Source organism: Leptosomus discolor, chromosome 1 (assembly GCF_034619465.1).
Source record: "Leptosomus discolor isolate bLepDis1 chromosome 1, bLepDis1.hap2, whole genome shotgun sequence".
Taxonomy (NCBI): Eukaryota; Metazoa; Chordata; class Aves; order Leptosomiformes; family Leptosomidae; genus Leptosomus; species Leptosomus discolor.
In genome coordinates, this window is record NC_141391.1 from 133,779,850 (window position 1) to 133,793,956 (window position 14,107).

Sequence of the window (14,107 nt, forward strand, 5' to 3'; positions counted from 1 at the left end):
GCAAAGCCTACAGAATATGTATTCCTAGAACTGTTGTGAAACATCTGAAGCTCAGTGAGAGGGGAAAAGAATGAATGGGACATCAGATATATCAGATAGAAAGTGACTTTCAGGGATCAGTGCATTAGAAATTTGCTAAGCAGGGGAGGGCTTTTGTACATATTTGTACATATAGAATACTCTGGTTATTTCTGTTATACTTAGCCTCTAGAAATAGCAGAGCTCTACTTTTTCCTGTGAATTTCAGCTTACTGCATGATACGGAGAAAGGGCCTAAAAATAACTGGATTTATAGTTGATTAGCACTTTCCGGTTCTTGTTGCCTGTCGCTAGAGAGTCATTCAAGGTGATGATGGAGCGGGGAAGTGGCTGTCCAGCAGTACAGCTACTTCGCCTACAAGAAACACATGAGCATTGATGATAGGGGGCTGTAGCCACCTCCCTTTTCTCAACAGATTTTCATGCACTTGCCAGCGTAAAGTAGCTTTAAAATACATGCTATTTTTTTTCCTTTCCATTTGTATCCATTTTGAGAAGTTTCTCATAAGGGAGTATATTGCTTGTTATTTATTTGTACATTGCTAGAAGCATGATCCTGTTCAGCAAGGCAGGCCTTTATGCAGCAGCAATGATAGTAGCAGCCAATGAGGAAATCACAATGGAAAGTTCATACTTCTCTGGCTTTGTAGCTTCATAACTCTTTATGCAATGATCTGCAACAAACTCTTCCTCTTCACTGTGTTCAACTTTGGTATTTTCAGTACAGGTTTCTATAACTTCTGTTGCTATTTCTACAACAAGCTGTGCCTTGTGATGTGAGGCATTTTAAAGTAATCTGGCACATGAATATCTCTCTTCACTTGGAGATGAATAAAAACCATCAGTCACGTTTACTTTCTGCTCGCTGCTTCAAGATAACAGTAGCATGTCTTCCCTGACATAGTTGATCACAAAATGGAAACAACTACTAACAAAGCTAGAGTTTTATGCCTCAGAAAATGACCTTGTCCTTAAAAATTTTTTTTTTCTTTTTCACAAGAAGAGCTGAATTGCCTAGTCATCAATAAAATACAACTACCATCTGTTAACAGGCCCCCAACATTCTGACTATAGATCCCTATGCAACATTTATGGCTTCATACCCATGATGATAAATGGGGTGTAATTCAGAGTGTGGAGTTACATCAGCTCACCTGGGTGACCCACCACACATTATGGAGGCTTCTTTTATAGGGCCTTCCACACTGAATGTTGGACTCTGCAGAGAAGTGAAAGGGCAGTCTTTTTGTTTTCCAGTGTAGTCTTATCTACATTGTGAGCTATACTTTAGAAAAGAAGTGACATTGATGAGTCCCCTCTGATGCACGTAGAAGGGAAGGGGCTAACAAGGGCAGAACAGTGAGAAACTTAGATCCTCCTCCCAGCTAGTCCAACAAGTTTGTGCAAAGGCAGTTCCAGAAAACTGCCTCATTACTTACTGAGCGCCACATTACAGGAGGAAAAGGAACTGAATCATGACTTGCTAAGTAACAGTATAGGCTTTGAGCTACTCCCAGGGAAGCATAGTGTGAAAAAAATTTTTCATCCTATTTGATCGCAAAGTGCCAAATCCTCCCAAGCAGCAGAGAACATTACTCACCAGGAACCTTGAACTATCAGTATTCATGTGCACACAGAAAGAACTATTACCCTTCTTCCAGCTACTGCCTCACAGTACCCAGGTGTCCTAGAACTAGTGCTGGATTGACAGGACTTGGAGACTCCACTCAGACAGCCACATGTACATCTGAGGGTTTCCATCCTGTCTCAAAAAATGAGGCAAGACTTGTGCTGTTTAACTATTTATATTGCAAAATGCAAGGCGAAGGGAAAGACTAACACCATAGTTTAAGCCAGTGCTGTTCCAGCGATATGACACCTTTGCAACCATCTCTCTGCCTTGCCAAACCTGAATGGGAGTTGGAAGCAGTAGTGTGAGTTTGGCCCCTGAACAGCACACCATAGCTGAGTGTTACTTGTTGGTATAGAAGCACTTGCCTGATCAGGCCAGATGGGATGTTAAAATATAAGTATCAGTGCAAGTAGTAAACATTTAATGTTAACGAATGTCACTACCAAATATGGAGGTGGCTCTGCAATGAATGCCCAGAAATGAAACTGATACTCGAGATTCTGTGAGTTTGTGACCAATATTTCAAAATCAGCTGGAAGACCATCTACAGGAAGGACTGGAAGAAGGATCTGGAGAACTGCAGGCCTGTCAGCCTGACGTCAGTGCTGGGCAAGATTACAGAGCGGTTCATCTTGGGTGCACTCACATGGCAAGTGCAGGACATCCAGGGAATCAGGCCCAGCCAGCATGGGTTCACAAAAGGCAGGTCCTTTGATTTGACGAACTTGATCTCCTTCTATGATCAGGTGACCTGCCTAGCGGATGAGGGGAAGGCTGTGGATGTTGTCTACCTGGGCTTCAGTAAGGCATTTGACACAGTCTGGCACAGCATCCTATTGGACAAGCTGATGGCTCATGGACTAGACAGGTGTACTCTTCGCTGGGTTAGAAACTGGCTGGATGGCCGAGCCCCAAGAGTCGTGGTAAATGGAGTTAAATCCAGTGGGTGACCCATCACAAGTGGTGTTCCCCAGGGCCCAGTATTGGGGATTGGTCTTGTTTAGTATCTTTATCAATGACCTGGATGAGGGGATTGAGAGCACCCTCAGCAAGTTTGCAGATGACCCAAAATTAAGAAGGAGTGTTGATCTACTTGAGGGTAGACAGGCTCTGCAGAGGGATCTGGACAGGCTGGATTGATGGGCAGAGATCAATTGAATAAAGTTTAACAAGTCCAAGTGCCAGGTCCTGCACTTTGGTCTCAGCAACCTCATGCAATGCTACAGGTTTGGGGATGAGTGGCTGGAAAGCTGCCTGGCAGAAAAGGACCTGGGAGTGCTAGTTGACAGCTCGCTGAACATGAGACAGCAGTGTGCCCAGGTGGCCCAGAAGGCCAACAGCATCCTGGCTTGCATCATAAATAGCATGGTCAGCAGGAGTAGGAGGTGATTGTGCCCCTGTACTCAGCACTGGTGAGACAGCACCTTGACTACTGTGTCCAGTTTTCGGCGCCACAGTATAGGAAAGACGTAGAGGTCCTGGAGCAGGTTCAGAGAAGGGCAATGAAGCTGGTGAGAGGTCTGGAAAACAGGTCTTATGACAAGCGCCTGAGGGAACTGGGATTGTTTAGCCTAGTGAAGAGGAGGCTGAGAGGAGACCTTATTGCTCTCTACGACTACCTAAAAGGAAGTTGTAGTGAGGCTGGTGTTGGTCTCTTCTTCCAAGTAACTAATGACAGGACAAGAATTAATGGGCTTAAGCTGTGTCAGGGGAGATTTAGATTGGATATTAGGAAAAATTCCTTTACTGAAAGAGTGGTCAAGCTTTGGAACAGGCTCCCCGGGAAAGTGGTGGAGTCACCATCCCTGGAGGTGTTCAAAAGACTTATAGATGCGGTGCTTAGGGATACGGTTTAGTGGTGGGCTTGGTAGTGTTAGGATATTAGTTGGACCTGATGATCTTAAAGGTCTTTTCCAACCAAAATGATTCTATGATATTTTCTTTCCTTGTGCAACTCCCTGAAGGGCAAATCGGAAATAAAATGACACTAAACTTGGAAAAGCTCTTTATTTCCCAGAGACTATAGCCTAATTCAAATGGAAAATTCTGCTTTCAGCTTTTCCTCTTTAATCACTTTCAACAATAGACAGGCAATAGACATACCTCAAAACTTCCCTCTGAACTACCACAAAAGCTAAACCTCTAATAGCCCTATCACAACAACAGGCTGTTTCCACTTCTTACATCTGTGCATCTCGATTTCTTTTGTTCTAGAGAGTTGGATGTAGTGCTGTAAAGAGAAGAGATCTGTCAAAACTCCTGAAAACCAGAGATCTCAGAAGGAAAATCTGTTTTAGCAGAACCTACAACTTGGTTTATACCTACTGCTTTTTTTCTGGATAATTGAATGGAAGAGAACAAAAAGTATTCCATAGTGATCAGTCAATTTAAGTGCTCCCTGACCTTTAATGGCTATTTTAGGTATTAGGTGCACTTCAAATTTTGATAGAAGTAGTATCAATTACGTAACATATGGCTGTCAATAACATTCTTAGCTCACACAGTTGACCTCGGTGTTTAATCTTAAATTCCCATGGTGATATCACAGTTTCACCCAGTCAGCACTGATAGGCTGAGGACCACTTGTTAAGGTGCCTTCCTTTTTTTCAATGATATAATGTCTCAGCTTCTACTAAATGAATGAAGAATTATGAAATTAAATTAAATTCCCACCTTCTTTAGTCAGAAGAGGAGAGGCTTTAAACAACAGGAAGGTCGGAAGGGTTTTTTTTTCATAATTTAGTTTTATTTGCCTTTCATGAATCCTTAAAAGAGATGGTATGCTCCAGTGGAAAGCAGACATTTGCCGTCTTACCATGTCAGCCATAGCTGTAAAACTGTACAAGACCAGAAGCTGCAGCCTGCGAAAGCAGCTGTCCTTCTGAGGCTGCTGATTGCAGTTTGTGATGCTCTGTGATCTGCACACCAGAATCAACTTTTCAGACTGGATTCTGGAACAGGAGAAAGGCTGCTGTAACATACAACAACCAAAAAGCCCATACTTCTTATCAAGGCACCAAATTCAGAAGAGCTCTATTAGAAAGTATGCTGTTCCTAACTGAGGCTAAGAGATCTGGAATGTCTCACATAGATACCATAGCCCTCTGATGGTCTAGCCTTTATTTCTCAGCCTGCCAGATTTACTTATAGGAGGTTGTGTCAAAATAACCAGTGTGCTTGAGTATCTCTGTCTCTTCCATTCCTGATTACACTGAAGAATGGAAACAAAACCACAGAACATCTCGCCACAGAACATCACAGCTTGTCTCCTTCATGATTTTTATAATTTTCCTATATTTAACTCTCCACCTTTCAGATTCTTGACTCATGTGACAGAGACCATTGCACTGTAAGAAATCCATATGCTGTATATTTGGAGGGAACAGCATGGTTATATGTGGAGATTCGTTTCCAGATTATTGATTGCAGTAAGTTAGTCTCTACCCCATTGTGGTGGGCTGACCCTGGCCAAAATGCCAGGTGCCCACCAAAGCCGCTCTATCACTCCCCCTCCTTAACTGGACAGGAGAGAGGAGAGAAAAAAAATAACAACAGGCTTGTGGGGTTGAGATAAGGACAGGGAAATCACTCAGCATTTACCGTCACGGGCAAAACAGACTCAACTGAAAGGAAATGTGATTTATTACCAATTAACTGAGAGAGGAGTAATGACAAATAAAACCAAATCTTAAAACACCTTCCCCCCACCCCTCCCTCCTTTCCCAGGCGTAACTTTGATCCCGATTTTCCTCCCTCCTCCCCCCAGCAGCACAGGGGGAAAACAGGGAATGGGGGTTGGGGTCAGTTCATCACACTGTTGTTTTCTGCTGCTTCTTCCTCCTCAGGGGGAGGACTCCTCACACGTTTCCCCTGCTCCAATGTGGGGTCCTCCTCACGGGAGAAAGTCCTCCATGACTTCTCCAACGTGAGTCTTCCCACAGGTTCAGTCCTTCATGAACTGCTCCAGCGTGGGTCTCCTCCATGGTGTGCAGTCCTTCAGGAACTGACTGCTCCAGCGTGAGCCCCCCTCATGGCATCTCTGGCAGCAAACCTGCTCCAGCATGGGCTTCTCTCTCTCCACGGGCCACAGGTCCTGCCAGGAGCCTGCTCCGGTGCAGGCTTCCCACGGGGTCACAGCTTCCTTCAGGTATCCACCTACTCCGGCGTGGGGGTCCTCCATGGGGTGTAGACAGTCATCTGCTCCACCGCCCATGGGCTGCAGGGGGACAGCCTGCTTCACCATGGTCTTCACAACAGGCCGCAGGAGAATCGCTGTTCCGGTGCCTGGAGAATCTCCTTCCCCTCCTTCTTCACTGACCTTGGTGTCTGCAGGATGTTTCTCTCACATATTCTCACTCCTCTCACTCGCTGCAATTACTGCTGTGCAACAGCTTTTTCACTCTCTTAAATACATTATCACAGAGGTGAAAAACGCTGTCGCTGTTTGGCTCGGCCTTGGCCAGCAGCGGGTCCGTCTTAAAGCTGGCTGGCATTGGCTATATCTGACACAGGGGAAACTTCTAGGAGCTTCGTACAGAAGCCACCCCTGTAACCCCCCCGCTACCAAAACCTTGCCATGCAGACCTGTTACACCCATGAAGTGAAGAATGAATTTAGCCATCTGCCAGCTGAACTTCACTTCTAATATTATCCACCAGAGGGCAACGGTTCTAAAACATGATTGCCCACTGACTGAAAGCTACGAAACTCTGATTTCAATAGAAGCAGGTTTGAGACTTTAGCCAGCACTTGAGAAACTCTTCATCGTGTAACTTAGCTCACTCCTCATGAGGCTTAAGGGATTTCAAACAAACAGATGGGCAACAGAGTCTAATGGTAGACCATCTACTCTACACAACAGAGTATAGGTGAAAGCACAAGGCATTTCTCCAGCTGTTCCTTGTAACAGAGATCTTGTAAACAAAGGTGTTGCAGTTAAGTCTGTGGCTTTAAATCTAAAACAATAATAGACATTAGGTCTATCACATGCCACAGATAATCAAAATGCAACCTTGTCCTAAAGAAAGGTACCTCAGCACTTTTCAATAATGCTTTGCTATCCTTTCATGAAATTTACTCTTTGCAAAGAGTACATTTCAGTTAATAGTAACACATTTGTCTCATATTTCCTTCTGTTTGTGCTGAACTAGGACTGTTCATGCCCTGCACTGGACCTTCTGCTCTACAGGGATTGCAAAATCTCCATCTTTATAGAAAGGAACACAACTTCAATTAAACATCAACATCCAAAACTACAATTTGTCACCTGTTTTTTGCTGCTGTACCCAAGCTGCACTGTAATGTGAAGTAAGCAGTCAAGAGGGCAGGTTGGATGAAGAGCATTTTTACTACCTGCACTGGCACACAGAATGGTCTAGAACTGCTCAGACTTTTATCACTCCCATCCTTACATTCTGTCATCTCATTTCCTATCATTTCAGTCCAATTCTGTTACACGTGGCTTCAAAAGCTTTTTGTTCCAGAGTGTCGTGTCCTCGTGTTCTTCTCATAGTCTGCATTCTTTAATCTCATGAAAATGGGTTCTGTTCCTATTGTGTGTACAAATCCATAAACCCAAATTTATAAGCCACCCCATAATCTACACTAGGCTCAGGTTTATAAATTTATTCTGCCATTGCCACCTGCATCTCCTGCACAATACAAATATAACTGTCTGTGTCTTACTATCATAGAATAATATGGGTGGAAGGAACCTCTGGAGGTCATCTAGTCCAGCATCTTGCTCAGATAAAAGATAACTTTGAAGCTAGATCAGGCTGCTAAGGACCTTCTCCAGCTGAGTTTTGCAGTCTACAAGGTTGGAGACCCCACAGACCCTCTAATCATTTGTTTCAGTGCTTAGTCTTTGTTAGAGGGAAGAGTTATTCCCTTATACTCAACTGGAAATTTTCTTGTTTAATTTGTGACCTGTCATTAAGAAGATCTTTCCCCCAATAGATAGTCCCCATTAAGAATCTTGACAGTGTATAGTACCCTGGGTCAGAGCCACAAAGTTATCACAGTTCCTATCTCATATTTACATTTAGATATCTAAATTCCTTTTTAACTTTCAAACAAGTAACAGATTTGCAAACCTTTGTGGTCTTTGCATTCCTTCTTGCTACTCAGTGTTATTTCTGCTGCAGCCTCAATATGCCAACCATGCCTTTATCATGCTGAAGACCTGCTTGTGTCTTCGACTTTTTCAGGATTTGCACACTTTGTGTATTATCAAGTTCCTTGTATGACTGCTCAGTCTCAGTTGTTCTGGACAGAGGCTTTATTCTAAAGCAATAGAGCCTTGGATTTCAGAACATGCCGCAGTGTTTTCACAATATTTTTACTATCACCATTGCCTTAGGGATAACATGTAGCAATTGTAATGTACTCTAAGCTATACTTCTCTGTAAAGGACAATGAATTTCCTGCTGATAATAAATGGACAGGTTTGTCTATGACAGGTTGATCTGGCATTTCAGACACTCCATGTAGAAAGTTCAGATCAGCGCTTGACTTTGAAGTGGCTGAAAAAGAGGTAGCTTCAAAGCAAGCAGTTTTAAGAATCAGTTCTCTCTCCCAATTTTCTTAGTCTGTCTTACTACGTTTGCAGTTTTAGAGTTTAGAGAGATTTGCAGTTGCATTGAACTCAGTTATGTGCAATTTAAAATAAACTGAGCCTAATTTTTATCAAGTACAAAGTAGAATTATAGCTGCTGAGGAACTAGCTATTAATCCTGATTTTGAGGAATATCACAACATAAAGCCTCCACTAAGAAGAACAAAATCCACAACAAAAGGCAAACATTCTTTACTGGTCTTTGAACGCCCTACTTCCTGAAAGTATATACCTAATGCAGATATGTATACCATCCTTGTTTCCAAGCAGTAATGTCTTTCTGCAGTTGAATGTTTGTTTCATCTGGTCTCTGTTGGAACTCCTTGCTTTCTGGCCATTTTACACTCCTTGTGAACTTCACGTCCTTAGCATGAGTAGAGAAGCTAATGAAACCTTGTTTCCTGCAAGTACATCGTCTTTATCCCATTATCTTACAACTTAGTTCTGAGCTCTGACTAGACTTCTTCCTACATTTTCACAGCTGATCATACAGTATGGTTAGTCTGGAGACTACATATTACACATGTAAGACAAGCCAGTTAGCTTAATAAACATAGAGCAAGTAGAAAGAATGACAACTGAAATCTGTCTACTTCAATTTCAGTGGATCATCAAATTGGCTATCCTTCTACCTAATTTCTGATTTTTTAGAAATGTATAGGGATATGAGTGTGTTTGATACTCCCATTCTTCTTTCAAATTAGACTGGCTTGGACAAGCTCAAAAGTTATCAATGGGACACACAGACAAGATCCTGTGGCAGCTTAATTTCCTCAGAAAATCAGATTAAAACTTCTCAGATGATGGGCCAGATTCTTTGTTCAGTTCAAAGATCACTTAAGATATGCTCCCACACACCTGGGACAAAGACTTATTTCAAAATGATCCAAGATAAAGAAGTCGAGAGGTTTTAGCCTGTACAATTGTGTAGTGACTTCCAAGAAGCTGTTCTAGAAGAAACCCTAAATTTTGGCAGGAGGATTCTAAATACCTCTTATATTTGGCTATGCCTTTATATCTACAGCAGGAAGAAGCTATATTGTTGAAACTGCTATGGTGACTGCATATCAGGTGATAATCTCTTGCATGCTAAAGGTGTAGATTATTAAATTCAGACTAATTAAAATGGTGCTAGGCATATTCTGTTCTAGTAGTTCTGACACAGAAAGCTATCTGGACCAAGAAATAGGTATAATCAGTGCTTAGATAAAACCATTTGTTTAAAAAGAAGATAATACTGAAATTGAATCATATTAAACCATAATTCCATTCTTAACGAGTGTAGTTTCTTAATGAAAGTGTAGGCATTTCCAGACAGAAGATAACTGTTAACCTTTTCAATGCCATAAAAATGTCATCAATAGCTAAGCATTTGTCAAGGAGAAGACACTGCTGCTTGGACAACAGTTTTACAAGGACTGATATTTTAACCTCCAGCCCTGTGTCTCCTTAGTGATATCAAGAAAGAAACATTGAAATTCAAGTTTATTTTTATTCTACACACCTCAGCTTTTGTCACAAACCTAAAAATGAGTTGTGCATATTTCACCATTTTGACTGTCTGTAGGCAGGTGGATATATCTAAAAGGCTCAAGTAGCAAATGGGAGATGGAAAAATAGAAGGCTGCATGTTTAGCTTGGTGATGAATGGATTCTGAGGCAGCTGCTTGCATTCCTTCAAACTTCATCTGCATTAGCAGTGGACAGTGTTCTGGAACTGTGTGCAGCTGGCTGGAATTCATGTTTGTAATAAACATGGTTTATTTGGATAGAATTTTTTAGATTCTTTTCATTGATGTGAGGTTTATCCACAGCCCAGATGCTTTCCCTTTTCAGGAGTTATTCAAAAGATGAGTTGTTTCTGACAGGTAGAGTGTATGTGTGCTAAGCTTGTAAATCATATCAAGGATTCTTTTCACTTGAAAGAATGGAAAGAATACAGGAAGCTGTCTTTTTTTTGGAGTTATGTTTTCTTCTAAAACAGTTATACCGTATCCCTAAAAGCTTAATTGTTTCTGGTTTAGTAAGCACAGAGCTGTATACTTAAAGACTTTATTGTTTCTGATACAAATAATAGCTTTCATTACCTTTCGTGTACAATTTTGTGATTGTCCCCTGTGTTTATATTTTTTCCCCCAAGTATTTTTTGTCACAGGACATGAGTTACTTTTGACTGAAATTGTTCACAGTGTCTATAGCAAATCTGTGACAAGAGGGATTTCCTGAGCCCTGCTCACAACATTATTCTTGTAGTTGTGACCTTGCCTTGGAGTTTCAGTATTGCAGTGCTACCCACAGAAATTGTAGCAGTGGGTATTACAGATGCTGCAAAAACTTACATCAGTTTAATTTGAAAAGTCTCTGTGTTAATATGCCTAAACCGGAAATGAAGCAGCTGATTTATGGTCCTGTGACAGAGTGCTGCTGGCTGAGATCACTACCCCTATCCAGTTTTCTGCATGAGGCTATCGTACCCACAGCACAGGATGGACAGTGCATGACCTGATGATATTCGCAGCCTAACATTGTCACATAACAACCATCAACACATTTTACCACGAGCCGCTTGGCTACAAACTAAGACAGTTGAGAAGCAGATCTAATAGGCTTCTACTTCTTCCACCACATGGAATATGTACTCTCTAGCAAAGATCTAGATGGACAGTTGAAAGCAGTGAGCCTTCAGGTGCTTTAGATAAACCTAAAAAGTCCTGTGAGTCAAAGGTAGTACTGCCTCAGTAGCTTAATAAAAGTTATCTCGCCACTCCTTGGCTGTAGCAGAATTCAACTGTCTTGCAGTCTATGAGATAACAATGCTAATTCCTTTACAGCAAACAAAATAATTCAGACAACTTTCCTAGCTTGACTTCCTGAATTTAGTTTTGTTCTGTATCTTTAGTGAGAATAAGCCTTGTTCTCATAACCCTGTCTAGACAAGTTCCATGCAGCCAAGAGCAGAACTGATACTGCCTGAGACCCAGACAGAAGATTCACCTTCAAGACTAGTCTCTTTTCCTGTAGAAAATGCTTTCTATTATATAGCAATTAACATCTGAGTTTGTAGTTTGACAGCAATACAAATGCTAATACCCCTTTGGTTTCATCTACAAAAATTGACAGATCATCTCTTCTCTACCTACCTAGAGTAGGTAGCTTTTGAGCAATTGCCTGTGATGTACTATGTTGTGTCTGAAGACCTTCTTACCTAGGACAGAAACAGAATGAAGAGTTCAGTGACTGTTATATTTATATATTTTGTTTGTAAAATGATGTGGAGGACAAGATTTAGGAGAAAAGTGTAAGACCTTACAGAGTTCATATTAAATTAAAACAAAATTCTGAACAGCTACAGTTTAAGTCTTTGTAATCCAGCAGAAAAATACAGAAAGGACTACAGGGCAAGGTAACTGCAAAAATTTGATAGTGTGTACACCAATGGAGAAAAATGTTAGAATATAACTTCAAGTATGTAATTAAAAGTATCAGGACTAAATTTGGAACGGGTGAATATGACAAGCAACACCTTGACAGAATGAGCTGTCAAGGTGTTGCTTGCAATGAACTGGCAATGAAATAGTCTTTTAAGGTAAGTGACTGCAGGTGGACATTTTAAAACTAGACAGGACAGAAATACAAATATCAATTGGATACAATTTTATTCTGCCATGTCAAGGATTGAGGCTGGGCCTGCCATTAACGAATGACAGACGCTCTCTATTAACCCCTCTCCCCTCCCAGAAGGAGAAATGAGAGAGAACAAGGGAGAGAGACTTATGGGTTGGAAAAGAAAACTAAAACAGCTTTAATGAAACAATAGCAATAAAAGAAAAGATAATAGTAAGAATAAGAAAATAATGAAATATATACAAATATATACAAAACCAATACTGAACGCAACTTCTCCCACCCTGATGATGTTATGTCACCGCTGATGCTGCAGAGCTGGCACTGGGGCAGTCCCAGGCTGGACTCGGCAGCAGACAGGAACTGGATGCAGGAGCTGGACTCAGGCACTGGATTCAAGGATGCATGGATCAGGATCGAAGGTAGAAGAACAGAGTCCTCCTCAGATGTCGCCCATCGAAGAAGAGAGATTGACCCGCACAACCCCTCAGCTTTATACTGAATATGATATATATGGGATGGAATACTCTGTTGGCCAGTTTTGGGTCACCTATCCAGGTCACTCCTCCCTGCAGATGTGACTTTTTACATGCTTGTGACCCTTTTCACTCACACGGAGTACAAGATTTAGCAGTGACCTTGATTGTTATAAGAACAAGTATAAGCAAGGGCCTGTCTGCATGCCATTCCTTGGTATTAACTATAAACATCGAGTGTTATCACTGCTACAAGCAGTCACTGTCTGGAAAAACTTGCTGTTGATTTCTCAGAAAGTGCAGTTACTTAGAAGAGACTTAACTGAAAAGTAAAAACACTAAACCAGAATTAGTTCTGGTTTAACCCAAACCAGGACAGGAGGTGAACTGGGTGAGGTGTTAAAGTCAAAAAAATAAGAAATAGAGAAGACGTATAAATAAAGCACGTGTGGATCTTTGGGGATGAAAGGTGTTACAGGAACATAAACCACTAGTATTCATTTTTCACAGATGGATCAAAGAAACTATCATAAGATGACACATTTAAATCTTCAAATGAACCAGGAAAAAAAATGTGGTGTGAGGTTTTTTTATATTGAAGTAAACTGAACTAGGCTAATTGATGCTATTCAGAGAGAGTACAAGGGATTGATGTCTCATAGTATCAAGCTATAGAAGATACAGTGAACTTTACAAAGGTGTCTAGGAGAGGCTCAGTCAAATCTGGTCTCCACTGGGAAATTACTAAATCTGAAAATAAATTTTTAAAAAGTACAAGAGGATGTGACATATTTTAAGTAGGATTGACCTTCTTAATATATGAAGTTGTTGACCCATAATTTGCAGATGACTTAGTACATAAGTGAAGCTGTAGCATCTTGCTCAGTATTTCTGTTTTCTGCATTTTCCTTCATATTAAAAATGAAAGATGTAGATGTACTTGTGGGCCAGACCATGGTCTGTGTCTCATGTTTGTGAAACATTCTGTCTTCTGTTTTAGATTGTATAGGTGTCAAATCTGAGTCAAGGGGGTGTGAGCGTTCTGGCTCTATGGAAATTTTGTGTTGGAGATGCAATACAGAAGGAAAAATAAAGTGCAGTGGGCCAGGAGGTGTTGGGAACACATAACTCCTGCATCTCCCAAAACCAGGAAACTGAATTAAGGGATCACATATCCCACACAGCTCACTTACAGTGCTTTCTGGACGTACTGAGAGACTTTTAGATAGTGTCAGAGACTTTGAGATATTGTGAGCATTCTCAGACCTCCCTCATCAATACAGCCAGATACATTACCTGACAATTAAGAATTGACTGAATCCTGTCCTTGTTGGCAACACTGTGTTCAAAAACCTTTGCTTATGACCTCTTCTTTGCAGGGGAACTATTTATTACAACTTACCTATCACAAAACTGTGGCACTACAACAGAAAAAGACACTAAAGGAGAAAACTTAGCTGTTAACTGCCTTGTGTCAATGTTTGGAGTCATCCACTTCAGCCAACACCAATAATTTGCCATTATTTTGCACTGATGTAGGTATCTGCAGAGGAACATCATGGAAAAAAAATAAGAAAATTTTCCAAGACAGAGAAAATAAGTTAAAGAGCCAGGAACGGAAGGCAGCCTGAATTTCACTTATGATACCCCAGGTGTCTTTGGTCTTCCTATCTCCTAGCTACTTACAATAATATCACTATGCTAGACAGAGAGAGAAAT

General features: G+C 41.2%; 1 protein-coding gene across 1 annotated transcript in view; it reads left to right on the forward strand.

Annotated features, from left to right (window-relative positions):
• PRMT8 (protein arginine methyltransferase 8) overlaps positions 1-14,107 on the forward strand; it is an 89,252-nt gene that overhangs the window by 29,097 nt on the left and 46,048 nt on the right. The gene's annotated exons all lie outside the window — the stretch shown is intronic.